Source organism: Nothobranchius furzeri, chromosome 4 (genome assembly GCF_043380555.1).
Source record: "Nothobranchius furzeri strain GRZ-AD chromosome 4, NfurGRZ-RIMD1, whole genome shotgun sequence".
NCBI lineage: Eukaryota > Metazoa > Chordata > Actinopteri > Cyprinodontiformes > Nothobranchiidae > Nothobranchius > Nothobranchius furzeri.
The window spans coordinates 76637268-76657616 of NC_091744.1; the positions used below are offsets into that span (position 1 = coordinate 76637268).

Genomic DNA, 20349 nt, shown 5'->3' on the forward strand with positions numbered 1-20349 from the left:
ACTCGCCACAACCAGTTGCACAAGCACCACAGCCCCTCCTGCTGTCCCCGTCACTACCAACCCAGCCGTCACTGTACCCACCGCTCTTGTTTTCCCCAAGCGCCATTTGGGGAAGAACATGCGCTCATTTTGCCCTGCCTGGTGTCGTGGGAGACCATGGCTGGAATATTCAGTAAAGCTGGATACGTGCTTTTGTTTCCCACGTCGTAAATTTGGGGGGAAGAACAATGATGGGGATTTGGCTTTCACAAAACAAGGATTTAATAATTAGAAAACAGCACTGGAAAAGGACAAGGGATTCCCAATGCATGCATCAAGTCAATGCCACATAAAAAAGGAAGAGGCCTAGTCTGAAATGTCCCAAAGAGTGGCCACAGGGGAAATTTAATAAGTCCCACACAAATTGAGAAAAACAGATACTATGTAAAATCAATTGGAGAAGTAGTTCAGTTCCTAGCAGTAAATGAACTGCCACTTCATGGCAGTGTTGAAAGCTCCAGTGGTGATGATTTCTCTGCAGGACTGTTCTTAAAAATGGTCAACTACACACTGGCCAAAGACTCCAAATTTAATGAAATAAACAAACACATCCCAGAAAATGCAAAATACACCTCTCACAACATACAAAACCAAATTATTGCAACACTGGCAAAAATGGTATTAAAAAAGATCAAAGATAATTATGACAAAGCAGATTATGCTGGGTTTTGCATTAAAAGTGATGGAACTAGGGACAGGTGTGGAGAATCAGTCAGTCATGGTTAGTTTTGTCTGTAATGGAATTCCAGAGGAACACCTGATCGGTGTGCTTGACCTCAGTCAGTTAGACGCCAAATTTATTACCACCCAAATACTTGAGCATCTCTCTGACTCAGGCTATAGTGCAGCTGAAATTATCAGTCATACCTCTGATGGAGCTTCTGTCATGAGTGGGGTCAGGGGTGGAGTTTAGGCCTTACTGCAGAAGAAGGTAGGGAAGGATATTTCCTACATCCACTGCTTCAACCACCAGCTGCACTTGGCAGTGGTCCATGCAATGCAGGCAGAGCCATGTGCAAAAACCTTTTTTGATCTTTCAGGATCTCTACACTCATTTTTCCACCGTCATTATGTTTCACAGAACTATGACATTCCCTCCTTGAAACGACTGTTGGAGATCAGGTGGACAAGCCACCATGATGTGACCAAGTGCCTTGTGGAGAATCAGGATGCTATTATGTGTATCCTGTCAGGGGTTACAGAGGACAGAGCTGCTGCTGTTGATATCCGTACAGAGGCATCAGGACTGCTGATGATGTTAATGAGGGACAATTTCTTTGAAATAGGAAAATTCCTCCTAAAAGTTCTGGGTTCCTTGAAGTCAGCAAATTCTATGCTGCAGTCTCATTCTGTTGACCTGTGCTGTGCTTCAGTAGTCGGTGCATCTCTACAGGCTTTGAGGCAGATGAGAGATGAGGAAAGTGAGGCATTAACCAGCACACCTGCACCTGCTGCTAAAAGACAAAAAAAACAAGCTAACAGGTAGTGTTGCAATGTCCACTGTGGGCCATGCAGAAACTCCACAACTCCTAGCCAGGCTCTGAAGAGAGCTCTTCTCAACATTTTGGACATAGTCATTGTAGAGATGGAGACAAGATTCTCCAAAAGTAATCTCCATCTCATGAAAGCAGTTAACTGCCTTCAACCTCAGTCTCCTTCTTTTCTGGATCCTGACATGTTAAGTCCTTTGCAGAAAATGACAAGAAGCGACAGCGACAAACTTTCCAATGAGATTCTTGTTGCAAAAATAATGTTGGAGAAAGAATTCAAAAAGACTGATGATGATAACAGTGAAGAGTTTGTAGACCAAATATCTACACGGGTATAAGAATGCCTTTCCTCAGCTCCATCACATGTATGTGACCACCCTTGTGATTGGAATATCAGCAGCATCATGCGAGAGCTCTTTCTCCGTTTTGTCTCGTGTCCTTACCCCGTTTCGCCGTACTAAGCTACATGAGATAAAAAGAAATGTAGTCATTCTGGCTCACGAGATGGCCATAACAGGCCTAGATATGGATGGATAGGGCGGGCGGGCGGGTAGGGATGGATGGATGGATGGATGGATGGATGGATGGATGGATGGATGGATGGATGGATGGATGGATGGATGGATGGATGGATGGATGGATGGATGGATGGATGGATGGATGGATGGATGGATGGATGGATGGATGGATGGATGGATGGATGGATGGATGGATGGATGGATAGATAGATAGATAGATAGATAGATAGATAGATAGATAGATAGATAGATAGATAGATAGATAGATAGATAGATAGATAGATAGATAGATAGATAGATAGATAGATGGATGATAGATAGATGATAGATAGATAGATAGATAGATAGATAGATAGATAGATAGATAGATAGATAGATAGATAGATAGATAGATAGATAGATAGATAGAGAGATGATAGATAGATGATAGATAGATAGATAGATAGATAGATAGATAGATAGATAGATAGATAGATAGATAGATAGATAGATAGATGATAGATAGATAGATAGATAGATAGATAGATAGATAGATAGATAGATAGATAGATAGATAGATGATAGATAGATAGATGATAGATAGATAGATAGATAGATAGATAGATAGATAGATAGATAGATAGATAGATAGATAGATAGATAATAGAAAGAAAGAAAGAAAGAAAGAAAGAAAGAAAGAAAGAAAGAAAGAAAGAAAAAAGATTAATGCAGCCCCAATAGGGAACAAGCCAGTGTCCAATTTGTGCCGATCTCAAGCCCGTAAATGCAGAGGGTAGTCTAAGGAATGGATCAAAGGAAAAGATAGATATGTGGATAGAAGAACTGTAATGATGATGATAGTATAGTTTTCTATGCATTTTAAGGATTTGGGGGTATGTGACACACAAAAAATTATTTCCCAGACCTGCACCCCCTGATATTCTACCTGCCCCCCTTTGTAGGGCTGACTAAATCCGACCCTGCTGGGAGCAGACCTCAGGGCAGACTGAGAACTTGCTGGAGGGACTTCATATCCTCTCTGGACGTGGAACGCCTTGGGATCCCCCAGGAGGTTCTGAAGAGTGCCACTGGTCAGAGGGATGTGTGGGTGTCTCTCCTTGACCATGACGTGTTACCCTGGCAACCTGACCTTGGCTAAGCAGTGGAACTAGACGGATGGATTGTTAAGACATAAAAATGCCAGCAGAGACAGTTTTTGGCCCTGAAATATAAACAGCACCAGAAAAAAAAAAAAAAAAGAAGTTTCAATTAGAGGTTTGTTGTTTGTTTGCTTTTGTAGCGTCATGAAGGGCCTCTAATTTGAGACAAAGGTCACATTTTCCCAGCTGGGTCAGACTGTAACTTTTATTTCCACAGATTAACCCAGGAGCCCTGTGATGTCTGAAGAATATAATCCTTTATCTGTTGCTGTACTCCTTCAGAGTTATTGACTTGGAGAAGCAAATAGTTCCACCAGTCGAGTGACCCAAGGAGACATCTCAGGACCGATTTGGTCGCACCAGAGGTCCTTCTACCAACCTCGTGCCTGGACGAAACCATCTCCACCTGACACTTCGGATCCAAAAGGGGGGTCTTCTATACTAGGTGAGGTAGACATTCTGACAGATTGTATTTGATGAGTTTCTCTCTAAGTAAACGACTCAGTTAGCTGCAAAACCATCATTTCCAACCCAGAACGCGCTTCTCTCTCTGAAAGAAAGCTTCTGAGAACATCCACGCATCCAAGCTCTCATTTCATTTTAGCTTTTCATTCAGTCACAGGTAAAGATTTTAAACAAGTTTAATATCAAAGCTGTTAAATTGTCATCCATGAATTGTCATTTTAAATTGTCATTTAAATTGTCGTTTCAAATCGTCACGTTTAAAATTGTTAGTAATAAATTCTTTATTTTTAAAATTTGCCTCATTCTTTGAAATGAAACACGGAAAGGTATAAATAGTTCTGGTTATTGAAAAAAGCAAAGATTCCTAACCTCTGATTCAAAAATCAATTTTATTATCTTGAAATAAATGTTAATCTTTGGATTAAAAAATAGACTAAACAGGTTGGTGTATGGACTTCTATCTATATATATATAATATCCTAGATATTTATATGTAATAGAGGCTTCATTGTTAACTTGTTTGGATCATTCCCAGAATTAACAACTGATAACAAACAGTGTTGAATCTAGTATGTAGCAATACCCTACATAATATACACTAACATCTGAATATTAGACATACAGTGCGTTTACATGCAGCCAGTAACCCTTTTAAAACCCGAATATTCACAATAACCGGGTTCCGCAGGTCCTTGTAAACACCGCCAAAAACCCAGATATGCTCATAACCGGGTTTTTAAAAACCCGGTTACTACACCTGGGGTAACCCTTTTCTAACCCGAATGCTTGGTCGTGTAAACGCATATCGGGATATCCCCATCAAAGCGTGTGTTCTGCGCATGCACTGTTCGCAAAGAATCTTGGTCTTTTGAGTAGCGAGACGTCTTGTACGCGCCAGAACACCGGAAGTAAACAAGTTGGGGGCAAAATGGCGAGTCGCGGCACAGCACCACACTTTGAGTGACGAGGAAATCTAAAGCGCAAACAAACGCGGTCGCTATCTCTTCCGAACTGGGAAACATGTTGTTGTTTTCACGGATACAGAACAAGAAGAACCGGAAATGACGCATATTGCGTCTGGACGTAGTCCACACGTCCTGGCGCTACCCCAACGTCCGCAGTTAAATCGGGTTATGCACGTTAGAGGTAACTCTATTTATGCTTGTAAACGGGTTATTCTGATCAACTCAGAAACCCGAATACCGACCTTAACCCGATCATAACCCGGATATTGGCTGCATGTAAACGTACTCATAGAGAGAATCATCACAAAATATACCCCAAACTGATAATGACAGGTTAAACGTTCCAGATTCTGGGTTTGAAAACAACATTAGCTTCATTTTGTCTTTCAAAATTAGCCTTAAATCAAGGAAATAGATTTGTATGTTATTAAAATCACACATTTGCATCTGAATGGGAGTGTCATCAGCATAGACATAAAAAGTTGCATTGTCAAATTTACTGACAATAGAAAGGGGTGAATCTAAGTCAAAGAAAAGGGATGTTATTAATTGATAAAGGTTAAAAAGGTGTCTTATTGCTCCTTTAAGACAGTGACAAAAAATGTAAGAGTATCAGACCAACAAAAAAATAATAATATGCTCTGCAGCAACACAGAGAATTAGTCACCTTGCAGGATTTGATGGGCAAAGCAGAGTTTGCAGATGAGAAATAATGACTATAAACAGAAGGAAAATGAGACAGAAGGATTCCCTGCCAATACTGATTCTGGAAGAAGCACGCTCATCTGAGCTGCTGGGAATCCTGTTTGGGCCCGGTGGTCAAATCAGAGCCCATTCGTTTCCTCAGCAAGCCAACACAACTAATTAGGGGCCCCTGCCGCTGCTGATCCATAATGAAAGAATAGAGCTAAGATCACAGCGGGGCGTGCTTTCAATTGTTGGTGCAGGACACACTTGTGGGTTTTCAAAGTGGCCGGAAGACACCATGGCTGGTGGTGGTGACGGATCACAGCGGCCTTTCAGCTTGTAAATAGCTGCTGAGAAGCACATACTGTCAGTCCCACCTACAGCTTCTACACACACGCACACACACAGAGATGGTAATTATACGTTTTAATATGTTGAGCTGGCACAAGAAGAGAGCCGCTGTGGGAGAAATGGTTATAATTGACTGTCCAAAACTAACCAGGCCTCTGGCTGTGTTAAAGCCTCTGAGAGGTGGAGGAGAGGCAGATATAATGCATACCTCTGTGCTTTCATTCAAAAGCCACAGAAAGCTGAGGCTGCTCTCATGCAAGGCCAACGTGTTCCCAAACATCTCTGCGATGTGAACGATGGAGAACATTTAGAAGCTGACACAAGAAGGGTTATTTTCTGTGTTTGTACCAGTAAAGAAAAAAATCTTCTCACAAACAAGAAGTGTGGAAACATCCCAGAAAGTCGAACTTCAACGTTTGTTAACTTCACTCTTTAATGTATTGATAAAAAATGATACAGAGCAGTTGTCCTTTACTAAGTGTATTTAAAGCTTCACACATTTTCATTTTCGCTTCTGAAAAGCTCAAAGGTTAAAAGTTTATAAACGGAGCCACTCTGATGGATATTTAAGCTCAAGTCTGAGTACTCCTCAGTCCAGGACTCTGGATTTTAACCATGATGACGCCGTCGTTATGTAAGCTCTGAGCAAAACTGCCCTTTTAAACCAACACCTCATAAAGGTCGAGCCAGTTAGCGGCAGTGGCTGAGTAATGGATGCTTCACCTCAACGTTTCTTGCATCAGCCAGGATGAGAGCAAAGGGTGCAAATGTGACATAATCACAAAACATGACCCCAAAATATTATGAACTCACTTTTCCATGCAAATTAAAATGCAGACAAACTAAAAAAAAGTATTGCAACTATATTTTAAATTTGTACTTTTAAAATGTGGTTGAGTACTTCCTCAACACCGCTGATGCTGAAACAGATGCATGAAGTAAAGCATCCCTCTATGCTTATAGGAGCTATATGTAAATATTGTACAATGAACATCACATTCTCCACGACCTGGGAAAAATGATGATCTCCAGAAGATTTCCTGCCACCTAAATTGGTGCATGGCCTTGTTTGCGTCCTTGGCCCAGCCACCTTTAACATTGTGAACACCAGCCTTGCCACTGGTGTGTTTCCTATGGCTTTCATAAGAACAGTTGTCCACCTGATTTTGATGAAGCCTGGTCTGGATCATGCGGACTTTGGCAATCTGTATCCTATTTCTAAAGTACCAATTTCCCAGATTGTGACTCACACAGGATGCATTCGCTGTTTTGTTTCATTCTGCTTTTAGACCACACAATAGCACTGAAACAGCTCTGATTTATGTGTTTAGTGATATCTTAGTTGCATCTGATTCAGAGTCACATGTACTTTGATGCAGTTAGATCTGTCAGCAGCATTTGACAGAGTTGACCACACAATTCTCCTAGATCACCTACTGTCATGGGTTGGTCTCTCGGACTCTGCACTAGTCTGGTTCTGCTCATACCTGGTGAACAGATCTTTTAGTGTGCAGCTTGGTGGCTATGCCTCACCCTTCCTTCCAGGGAAAAGGGGGTGCCTCAGGGCTCAGTCTTGGGGCCCCTCCTATTTTCTATTTATCTGCTACCCTTGGGACAGGTTTTTCATTGTCAGTTATCACATCTATACTGATGATGTTTACTTGGTAATAAAAGGACCAGATGTGGACATCCAAATGGTAAATTGTCTCTCTGACATGAATGAATGGTTAGCTGCAAACATCCTGAGTCTACTGAGGCAAAGACAGAGTCTGTTCTTTTTCAGCCTAGAAACCTTTCACGCACATTATACTTACCGTTTATTTAACCCAAACAATGAGTCACTAGCCTTGATGTGAAACTGGATGCAGGATTTTTAGTGGTATCGCAGATAAATGCAGTTGTTAAATCGTGTTTTTTTTTTGTGTGCAGTTTGACATGCCTGAAGCCAATATGGAATCGTTCACACTTAAGAGTCCGATACATGCTTTGATAACTTCTTGTTTGGACTACGGAAATTCACTGTTCATTGGTGGTCCTGCTTCACCTTTGAACTGGTTGCAGATTGCACAGAATGCTGCTGCTAGGTTTCTGACAAATATAAACATATGTAGCCACATCACCCCGGTTTTGGCACATCTAGACTGGCTGTGACCTTCAGTAGGGATGCACCAATCAGGTTTTTTGCTGCCGATCACCGATACCGATATCAAAGAATGCTGATCACCGATACCGATCACGTGGATTGGCCAGAAATTTTCTACAACATTGTAATGAGTGCTACAAACTACATAATCGGGGGGTAAAGGAAATGTAACCTAATCTAAAATGGTCTGTATTAGGGGTGTCACGGTGTGAAAATTTAACCTCACGGTTATTGTAACCAAAATTACCACTGTTTTCGGTATTACCGCGGTATTTTTTTTTAAACGTGCTACATTTTCACACAATTAAATAAACCCTGTATGTCAGGAAATATTGTCCTCAGTTTGTAACTAAATTTAGTCTAAAATGTGTTATTTTGTAATTATGTTGTTTATTTGTTTACATTTTTCCCCTATAGTCTTTAAAATACCAATATTTGCCCATAACTTCTTATTTTTTGTCTGTTTGATGTCATCATTTTAAAAATATTAGTTCAGATGATACTCAGTACTCAAGTAGCCTTCTAATCAGATACTTTTTTTACCCTTACTTGAGTAATAAACCCTATATCAGGAAAATATCGTCCTCAGTTTGTGTCCTTCCAGTGAGCGTTGCAGATGTGGGAAAATGTCATCAGGCAGTGATCATTGTTAAATTCATAATTTTCTCGGAGAGAGACCAAATCTTACCTGCCCCTGGGAGCCCCGTAATGCATAGCGTCATTTCAACATGGGGGTGTCCGCGACACAGTTTATATACAGGTAGCGGCGCTGCGGCTGCTTTATATAGCGACTCGTTGCATTCTCCCTCAACCCAAATCCTTGGATCACGCATTTTAGCTAAAACACTAACGTTAGCTTGCCTTGCGTTGACTGCAGAGTTGTGGGTGATGGTCACGCAGATGTGTCATGAGATTTGAAGCGTTGCTGCCTTTCACAGACACTTTTTCTGCACGTGCTGCAAAAAGGATCGCCATCTTCTATCAGCTGTCCCTCGCCATTCTTCAAATATCCAAAAAATTCCCGTACTTCCGACTTTGTCTTCTTTGAGGGATAATAAATGTCCTGAGCACTGCCGTCTCCTCCTTTGGCCATTATTTCAGCTTTAGCTTCAAGAAAGTTTTAGTCGTAAACAATGAAGCGCGCAAGTTCAGCAGATGATACGGTGGCTGGTAAGGGTCACCGCGCCTACACCGCAGCCACGGTAAAACCCACCAAGATAATATAGTTTTTTAAAAAACAAGACAGTTATTATTATCGTCAACTTTTTTTTACCGGGGTTTACCACTACACTGGTTACCGTGACAACCCTACCTGATCGGTCTGCTTTGATCTATTTTGAAAACTCCGATCAAAACCAATAGGGGCGCTATCGGCCGATTACGATCAACTGCCGATCCAACGGTGCATACCTAACCTTCAGGGTGCGATTCAAGATTTTACTCTTTGACTTTAAGGCCTTTATTGGTCTTGCACCCTCATACTGTATATATCAGAGCTGCTCACACCCTATGTGCCAGCGCTCCCTCTGAGGTCAGCTCAGAGGGAGCACTTTTAGGGATCCTCACTTGCTGCTGAGGATCCCTAAAATTAACTATAAAGTGAGGGCGGAGCGGGCTTTTGTGAATATCGCATCTGTCCTTTGGAATTCCCTCCCCATTTCCATACGACAGTCTTCATTGGTCTTGATCTTCAAATCACAAGTGATCACTCATTGATATGACTTTGCTTTTGGTGTACAAATATTTTTTATACTTGTTTTTATCGTCTTATGTTGTTTGGTATGACGTGGTGTTGTGTGGTACAAAATAGTCTAATGTCTCCATTAGGTTGGAAGGAAGGTTACATTGAAAAAGATTTCCTTCTCAGGCGGCTGGAGGTTGTCATTTTTTTCTCCTTTAAAAAAAACTAAACAGATACATTTACAATCTGTAAGCCCATGAGTTTCCTGAGTCTAGGTCAAGCTAACGCTGCTGTGACGGCATTTGTAATTCGACACTGGCAGGAGCAACCCAAAAGTTATTTATTGTAGCCTACCCCAAAGAAGCCACAACATATTTTATTTTAATCTATCAGGTGAAAGCTAGAGGCTAACAATGAGCTAATCATGCTAATCGTGAATTCAAAACAAATAGTTGGCTCTAAAAAAGTCTCAAGCCACTTTATACCAAAAACTTGTGTGAAGAGAATAATGAGTCATTCAGAACTACAACAGCAAGCTAACAGCAAGACGGCAAAATACCAGACCCTCTTTTGCTCCGGCATACTGATGTAATAAGTGTAGTAAAGTGCTCCCTACCATAAAACACCTACGAGTGCTAAAACCAGATATCACAATGCATTTATCTATTTATCAATTTACTGTGTATGACTCATCTTTGCTTGTCATCTATAATCTTCTGGCACTGATTTCATAACTGGCAACAGCCATGAAACTTACAGAACGACAGTGATAAAGTCACATTTTGTCTATTAAAATGGGCTGCAGTACCCAAATCTGACCACAGGATGGCATTCTGTCTCTAGTCTTACATATAGCACCTTTAAATGTTAAATTCAGGCTAATTTCTGCCCTCCTTTACTAAACATCTTGGTATCTAAGGCAGTTTTATCTCCAGAGTAATGAAACAGCAACCTGCTAATCCAGAACTGATTATATCAGCCACTCATGCATTTCACCAGAAAGTCTAATAACAAAGAGTTTCATAACAAAGAAATCACATATGATGGATGGCACCTCAACACAGAGGAAAACAGATGTACAAAGACAAAAAATGTTGGGAATTTGCATTTTAATACTGAATATGCATAAACTGGTAAAAAAAAAAGAAGTCTCAAGCTACTTTTTATTTTTATTTTTTTGTTCCTGAATGAGCTTCTGGAAGCTAAATTAATCACAGTAAAAAATATGTATCCACATCAGCAAGTCATGAAAGCAAGTCCATATGGAGAATCTCTGAAAAAACTCATGAACAAATATCAGCAAATATAATCTGTGTGCAGGTGCGTGATTTGAGTTTTTTTTTTCTAAAGTAAAAGATATACAAAATAGAACTAGAGCTCTAAATAATGATGTTACCGTGGATACTAAAAAGAGAAGATGAATGACTTCTGTAGCACAGATGTGGGAATATGAAGCCTAATGTAGGTATTTAAATAGCCAGAAGAGTCTTAATTAGCTGCTCTATAAGCTGACCTTCTTTAAACCCATTGGAGGGCACTCATTTCAACCCCAGGGTGTTATTGTTGTAGGGGTCACACTTTATAGCGTGACAACTGCAAATGGATTATGACCAATAAGATGTGAGGATTCCATATAAATATGAAATATCAATCTGATTGATCTTTGAAGGTTTAATCAGAAGTTTATAGTTACTTTAACTTATTCAGGGACCATAAACACACTTTGCATTAATTCAGACAGAGTCAGGTATATAGTTAAAAAGGAATTTTATTATTTTCTAAACTAATGATTATACATGACAAGATGTGAATAATGAGATGTGATGGAGTGGATATGCGGTGATAGAGTGTGATGTGTAGGTGGTGTGATGTAAGCTAGATGTTTATCAGAATCTTTGTATCTGAAAGAAATTGTGAAACCTGGGTATAAAAGAATGAGTTGTCTGCTATAAACTAGAGAGTTGATTATTAATAAAACAGCATCAGACGCAATCTGTTGTGTTTACAAACCCTGACGGAGACCCCCAGCCAGCGCCGGCGCTCCGCACACGCACACCAAGCACAGCGCGTAGGGCATCACGCCGGGGAGGGGCACCAAACGCAAGCTTATGAAAAAATAATATGTATATGATAAAGATAGATTTCAATTAGAAGATGTTCAAAGCAAGTTAACAGCATGTTTACATAGAGAAACAATACAAAATGGAAAGGAGATGACCATGTCGCACCGTCCCCCCCCCCCCCCCCCCCCCCCACACACACACACACACACCTGCGGAGGATGCAGTGGGCACAGTCACGGCTCCAAAAAGGCTGCAGGAGTCCGGGGCAGTAAATAAAAAAAGAAAAAACAGCGGGATGATGCTGTTGCTTCGATTGCAGGTAAGACAAGTATTTTAATGGAAATTCTTAATTTTTTAAATCTATTTCTAATTCTAAACACGTGTGGTCAAGTTCAGAGGGTCGTTTGACCTAGCTTAAATTCGGACTTGTTACTGCTGTTAATTAATCTGTTTTTGGTCAAATTTTGCAGAGTTTGGTTAGCATGCTGCTTTTCAGACTTTTGTTTGGTGTTTTTCGCACTCTGCTTCCGTACATTTAACATTTTGACTCTTATCTGCGTGGTTTGGGCAGATTTCGTTCTCTGCTTCTCCAGTCTGTTAAAAGTATAATGCGCCACTCAGTCCCGCAGCCTCCCGTCCGCCTACCGGGCGTTCATTAGTAGCTGAGTGAGAGGCTGAGAGGAAGAGAAACTCAGAGAAGCTTTAGAGCTTTTTTACTGCTGGAGAAAAAAACGTAGCAAGTCATCACCTTCCTAAATGCAGTTATTCTCTTCTGAATCAGAACTTCTTTAAAGAAGAAGAAATAGTTAAATGCAACAAAGGGAAATATCCTTTTATTCAACCTTTTCATGCAACTTGTATTAAAAAATAAGTCTGAACAGTGTTGAAGGTTGTTCATCTAAAAATTAGACCTTGAAGAGTTTGAAGATTTTTTTGTTTTAATAACTTCATCTTAAAACATCGTTCTCAAGTAAAATAAAGTTTCCTCTGAGGTCAGATAGGCCCATCCGTGCTGTTTTGTAACAGAAATAAACAAATGAATCATATTTTTCCACCCAAATACTTAGATAAATATCACAAAAATAGGAAGGACAAAAACACCGTCAAGGTAAAGTAAGAAATTTTATTTTTAAATAAGCGGCTGTTTGTGATTAATCGTGAGTTAACTATGGACATGATTTATATCATTATTAAATAGCCTATGTGGCCTATAGGCTATGTAACTGAGATTTAATATGAAAAATTAGACAAACCGATTTTCAAATTAGGTATTTGCTCTATGTTGATATATATTTCAGAAACATTTACGGGCCAAGGGGAACATCAGCTGCTGATGGTATAATTTGAAGAAAAAAGTCCATTATGCTAACCTCTCCCTTCATATTCAGAATTTTCTAGTTGTGTATAAAGAAGAAGAAGAAGAAGAAAATATCATTTCTATAGCGCCTCTCAAGATAAAAATCACGAGGCGCTTCAAAAAAACAAAAACAAAAAATAAAAAAAAGTAAAAATATAAAAAAGCATTTAGAAAATGTTTAAAACATATTTAAAATGAGCAAAAATAAGCAATTGCGATTTTAAAGAAAAATGTTAAGAAACAGAGAGTGAATAGGAATGAGGGAAATCAGTGGATCCTGAGGAAGGTGGAATAGGTGGGGAGAGCAGAATAAAGAGCGAGTGGTTGAAGAAGGTCATACAAAAGCCAGCCTGAACGAGTCTTCAGCTGCTTTTTGAAGGAGACCACTGAGTCCACTGATCTCAGGCTAAAATGTGTATATTGTGCCTCTCTAGTTCTTAATAAAGTTAAATAGTTTTGAATTTAGTCATGTCACATACCAGTGATTTATGAGCCAATATAAACCCATAAATAATCTATTGCAGTATTTGTTACCATGGTTTAAAACTTTTATCTTATTATAGAATGAATAAGACACATTATCTTTTTGTGTCTGAATGTAGGCTCAATGAACAAGTACATTTAAGGTGGAGCTCAAGCCAAAAGTTCAGATCAGCCCTCCACCAGCAGTTCAAGAGCTCAAGATCAGTTGTCAGCCATCACATCTGAACCTTCTACAACATCACCCAGCCCTGACCAGGAATTACAAAGTAAAGCACACCTACAGACCGAGCACAGCCCACAGCCAGCACTTCTGAAGGCAGAGTGAGTCCTGGATCTGAAAAAGCATCTGAAAATTACACTGGAGAAACACATGTGCCGCAACCGGTGCTTGTGGTGTGTGGATCTGTTACATAGTTCTAAATAATAACAATATGGAGTTCCTGTGTTGAGTATGTTATATTATGTAAATATCAATCCTACTTTTTGTAAATAATAAGCAGTTTGTGCATACAAGAGAATTTAAGGCGAAGCGCTTGCACATACTGTGTTATTGTGTTGTTTCTTCTGCTGGGTGGGGGGTGGGGGGTGGGGGGGCGTGGGGGGGCACCATGAATCCTTTGTGCTTAGGGCACCAAAATAGCTAGCAACGGCCCTGCCCCCAGCAGAACCGGACTGTCATAAATTGGGTGGACCTCACGGCACCGGGATTTCGTAGATTAACTTCGATACGACCTGTCCAGTCTTGAGATGTCTCCAGGTCACAACAGTAGCTGGAATGCTTGTTTGTGTCCAAAGTGGATGTGGCTCTTAGGGAGCCGTCTGGCTATGTCAGCTTGCAGCGTGCAAACAAGTTTTGACTGTATGTCAAAAGAGATATCTCAAAGATGCTTGTTCCGAATTGGTTGGTTTGGAACTCCGCTAGAAACTGAATTACTCGGGAAGTAATTGTTGTTTTATCAAACTACTTTGTTATGATTTCTGGCCAATCTGGCAAAGCCATGTCTGGAAGGCTTTACCAAAACATTCCTCAGAAAGCCACGCCTTCCTTCAGATTCAAGCTTCTGAACACTGTGAATAAGAATCTTTAAACTTTATGTGAGGTGAACCTTAACCTTAATTTGTATCTTATGAAGATGTGTATGAGTGTAGATAATGACTAACTTGTTAAATCAAACACATACTGATCATAAGATCTGCAATGGATCATTTTAAGAGCAATATTCATTTCAACTTCATTGATTAAAGAACAAATTATTCAAACATTTGATTTAAACATCTTGTTCATTCAACCATATGATTATTTAACTTATAAGTTGTAAAGCCATGTGAGAATTGTGTGAATTCACTTTTATTCCGAGTGAGGAATCCAGCAGTCTGACTTTTACGCAGAGAGGTAAGGGCTTTTGCGGGAGACCTTGACAGTTTATTTATGTCTGTGTTGAAGAACAATAAGCGAGCAAAAGGTTGATTTGTGCGTCTGGATCCTCCAGCTGGTGTAACCTTGACTTTGCAGCTCTGGCATGTATGAAAGGTTACTGTGTCAATACGATGATGGAAATTCACCCATTTGATTCATTACATTGCCGCATATAACATAAGTATATTTCTGTAACAATTTTCAAAAATATTTATTTTCATACAAAATATCAGAGAAAATCAAGTGAATAGAAGATGGACGCTGGCCCTGCTCCGGTTAACGAAATCCCCAAATAAAAAACACGAACAAGTAAATAGTAAATAAACATCATGTTTTGAATAGCATAGATGATTATAAGACACTTTAAAAATAATCTTACTAATTTTAGAACTTTATATCACTGTAGAATAATACAGAATATCACAATTATTAAACAATACAGCATATTTTAATAAAAACTGATCACTGTAGAATATTTTTCAAAGTTATTGAACAATAAATACTATTTCTAATTGAATAGAGATATTTAGAATGTTTTAGAATATTATATTTTTGAGAATCTGCTCAATGACATCTTCCTCTTCTTCATCCTCATCACTGATTGTGAGATTGGCTGGCACAATAACTGTCCTCCATTTTCCATAGAAATCGTAGATTAAAACTGCAAAATATATTTAATATTCTGATTGTTATTATCACTGTTACCATCAATATGAAGGTTTACCTAAAAATACGCATCATTTATTTTACTTGTTCAGGGCACACAGTATGATCAAACATGGCAGCTGCTGTGATTTCACCAACATCACTGAGTTTAACATTTACATCACATATGTCCTTATTTAGTCAACCTTGTGATGTGAGAGTTTCATGGACCTAGCATTGTTAGTTTTAGAGATCTGACCGTAAACACGAGAGGAGACAGAGCAGTTTTCTGGTTCTGCAGGCACACCAATATAGCCCCGCGCTGACTGGTGGAATGGTGCCATGACACAAACTGTGACAAGCTTGATTTCTGATGATTGGTTGGGTGAAATCCTGTAGCTTGTCTGTGAAAGGCACAATGACATCATTTATTGTGTGAGAGGAAGTGTTTAAATACAGACGCTGGCCCTATAAAGGGTTAAATCACAACAAGAAGTTATTCTGTTTAAGATCCTCCAGCCGGTTCCTCTTTTGATGCCTCCTCATGCAAGTTGCTTTACAAGCACACCTTCCTTTAATAAACCATGTCTGATTTCATTAATGTCATGTTTGTTTCCTTTGAAGAAGCTTGTTTCTTTTCTTTTTTTATTTTTATTTTATTCCAGGGGTCGTTACTGCTGCTTTCCATGACTCAGGGATTTTGCTAACGCACACAGAAGGTAAGGGAGGTTCCAGAGCAGAAACTGTGCCAGATATGATTTATTATAAATTACAACATCTGCAGGCTGTTACAATCTTTTTGACTAAAGTAATTCTGACTGAATTGGGATCACCTTCTCAGTGACTTGCACCTGTTTATCAAGATTCACTGGAAAGTGTGTGATTAATAGTTCTCAAAATAAAACCAGGTTGGTGCTAAAATACTGTTTAATTCTCTCTTTTTCATAGATTCATCAAAAGAAATGGGATCAACTTGAGACTTAGTGACTTAATTATGTGTGAGCACAACTGTGGCTCATCCCTTCAGTTAGGAGCCTTTTTATGTTGGAATGACTCACAGATCAGAGAAAAGGATAAACATCCAACATGAAGATGTAAAACCAAACCTGTAGAATAACATTCTCTAGTTAGATGAACTCACACTGAACTGAGAATTTTCCCAATATGGCTGCTGAGGGCTCTAAAATCACCCAATTACCAAAAATAGTTAAATAAATAAATAAATAACAACCTAAAATCTTATTGTGACTAATAACAGTTTTAGTTTAAGTAACCTTGATGTTACGCTTAAATAAAACAGCCATAATTAATGTCATTACTTAATTTCTTGTCTTGCCCCGAGCCAGAGCCGTTATCATTAGTTGGAGAGGCCTTTTTTTCCTAAGTGAGAGTGTAAGCTCTAAGGAAAAACATCTTTTCATTTTTGTTGTAAGTACATGCGGATAAATGACTTGCTTAGAACAAAAAAGTGAAGGTGACACAAGCGTAGATTGAAACCTCAGATATTTTTAAGAGAGGAAATGATAACAAAGTGAGGCTGTAAAGAAAGTTTATTTCTCTTTCCTGACTGCAGCAGAACCGACTGCACCACTTTGACCTCAGAATAAAAAATCTAAATGGTGTCATTGATCTAATAAATAAATCAACATAGAAATAAGAAACATAGCACACTGACAGCCACATCCAAACACTTTTATTTAATTGTGATGACTGGCTTCACTAAAGTCTCTTAAAGCTGAGAAACTGTGGTTTTACGGAGAGAATCAAGTCAATTTGAATGAAGTGGAACAACAGTGTTTTTCCCTCCATCAAGGCACCAGCTGACTTCCATTAAATCAACCTGCAGATACCTGAAATAGCAGACCAGCCTAGTAATCCATCACAATTGTCTTCATGTCTGTTTTTATTGCTGTCAAAGTTATATTAAAAATGGGTGCTCATTCCAATTTCCAATGAAATGTTCTGTACACAGTAATGTAACCAGATCAGGAATAAAAGCAGGAACAGATCTGCTCACTGTGATGGATTGCTTTCCTCATGCAAGTTTAAATTTTATTCCTGAAATTATCTATTTTCTCTGGTTTCCTCCTAACACGGATGGTTGGATGTGATGGAGGTTTGATGTTTCTAATGATGGCTTAATGTAAAGTTGTGGTACAAGTTGATCTGTTTAGGTGTTTTGCATAAAAATAGATTTCAGCTACATTTATCTACATTTTTAATGTGTTTTTCTCCTTCTGTCAAACAACAGCTGACCTCCTAAATTCTTTTACATTTGAACCACTCATTCTGTAATTTTGCTAAATGTTTTTACAACACATTTTCTGTGGTTTCCTGCTTGAACGAATTCCTTCTGAGTCGATCTCTGTACACAAAAAGCTCTGGCTCTTCTGTACGTGAAAATAGAAGTGAGTCAGAGCAGAGGTGAGCTTCAGATGGCAGCATTTGGTGCCTTACTACCTCATATTCAGACATCTTGTTCCTGATTGGCTAACAGCCATGTCAGGGGCGGTGTTAAGGTGTGGATAATTGGCCTCAATCCCCAGATGTCTTCCCTGAATCTGAATATTACTTTTGAGAGGGGAACAAAAAAACGCTTGGAAGTAATGTGCAGTACTAGCATCCACCAGAGAAGCAGCAGCTGCGTAAAGTAGCCTGCATGCATCCCAAAGAGTCTTCCCATAAGATGGCGTTTGCCTTGGACAGACTCATGGCTGTTTAAATGTTGTTCTGGATGAATCTGCGCTCTGCTTCTACACTGGAGACAGAATAACAAGCGCTACTTCAGCCAGAGTTTTAAAATCAGGGAACATGTGGTTCCGCTTAGGGATGAGTACCGAATTCGGTACTTTTTAAGGTACCGACCGAATTCCATAGAACCGACCGAACACCGATTCACGTCATTTCAAACGGTGCCTCGTTTCGGTACTGCCAAGACAGTTGCGCATGCGCAAGAGCGTTATGTCGCCGGTCCCTGCGAGCCCGTTGTAAACAGAGCAAGCATGGTAGAAAGAACGCACGCTAAAGCTTGGGTCCACTTCACTAAATGTGATGGGTAACTGGGTGATGAAACTAGCGACAGACAACGATCTAAGTGAGACATCCTCATCTTAATCTGCTCCAGTAGGTAAATAAAATGTTTAAGATAACGTTACCTTGATTTGTTAGCTTCCGTTTCGCTAATGGTGCGTTCGCTTTCTCCTCGGAACTCCGAATTTCCGACTAGAAGAACATGAACGCGCTCTAAAGTTTGGCTTTACTTTACTAAATGCGACGGGTGATTGGGTGAAGGTAAAACCAGTGACCATTATCTAAGTTTGAGGCATCATCGTTTTAATCTGCTCCAACAGCTAAATAAACTGTTAAAGATAACGTTAGCTTGATATGTTAGCTTCCATTGCCACCATTGTTATCAGCTAATGGTGCGTTCGCTTTCTCCTCGGAAATTCTAACTTCCCAGTAGGAAAAATCAAATGAAAAAGGACGGCAAAAGGAATGAAGATACACAGTAAATTTAGTTCACAGTAAAGATGTTTGCTTCAGTTTAATTATCAGCTTATAAAACTACAAGGACGATGTTAAAATACAAACTTGTATGTTATTTATCGTGATATTTATCAAATATGGTTATTGAGAAAAATATCTATTTAATTATAAAAGAGAATTAAAATAATAAACACTCAAAAGTATCGAAAATTGGTACCGTTAAGTACCGGTATCGACTCGTAGGTACCGGGAATTAGTACCGGATCGATTCAAATGTCAAAGGTACCCATCCCTAGTTCCGCTGCACTGGAGCGTGCCTGTGACCTATGACGGAGGCGTTTCAAGCTCCTGTTCATCACTCTTCATCACTCTGTCCACTTGCACATGCTGCCATTAGTGAGATTCAGTGAGAATGGTGTCCAAGTGTGAGATAATGCTCAGATGCTCTGATGGGAATCTTTTCTCGATTGATTTGCGATGTACTTTATGTGCGTATATAGTGTTTAAAATGTCTGTACATAAGTCTGGATTGTGATTTCTCTGTCACCATGAAAAAAATAAACTAAAATATCTAGTTAAAGGGATACTTTGTAGCTTTTGCATATTTTAAAATCATTTTCTTGAGCCAGGATGTGCTAAAATGACCCTTTACAGGGTTAATGACATTTTACTCAGACTCCCACTGCTCTATGTGGCCAGAAAGTTGCACTTGCAACTTCAGAGTGGCGGGCCACAACATTTGGCTGACATGCCTGGTGCTGGAGTCTGCTTTCAGCATGCTTCCTGCATGTTTTAGATCATGAACACAGCTGATATGTTTGATTTAGTGATGAATCGCTCCTGTAGAAACTAATGAAGGCTGGGGAGACATTTTAGCTTTTCGATTAAGGCGTTAAAAAGACAAACGCACAGCGAGGAGATATATTTCACTTTTGGTTCTACTAAACAGACACTAGGTGGTGCTAAACACAAGTCAAAACTGCCAAGTGTGCCTTTAACATAACCCCTGATATCTATCTATCTATCTATCTATCTGATAGATAGATAGATAGATAGATAGATAGATAGATAGATAGATAGATAGATAGATAGATAGATAGATAGATAGATAGATAGATAGATAGATAGATAGATAGATAGATAGATAGATAGATAGATAGATAGATAGATAGATAGATAGATAGATAGATAGAAATGTATCCGGGGGTGTACATAATCACGACAAACTCCACCATGCCATTTTTTACAGAAACAAATGCCTGATGAAGGTCTCTGACCGAAAGCTTCGCTAATAAACTCCTACATCGCAGATTGAAGTGTGCAGATTCTCATTTTGTTTATTTCCCTTTTTGATCTAGCACCTTTTCCCAGATGAGCGGCGACTCCCTCTACTCTACAGAAACAAAGCCAAAATTAAAAT

General features: G+C 39.4%; 1 protein-coding gene across 2 annotated transcripts in view; it reads right to left on the reverse strand.

Annotated features, from left to right (window-relative positions):
- b4galnt4a (beta-1,4-N-acetyl-galactosaminyl transferase 4a) overlaps positions 1-20349 on the reverse strand; it is a 249931-nt gene that overhangs the window by 65695 nt on the left and 163887 nt on the right. The gene's annotated exons all lie outside the window — the stretch shown is intronic.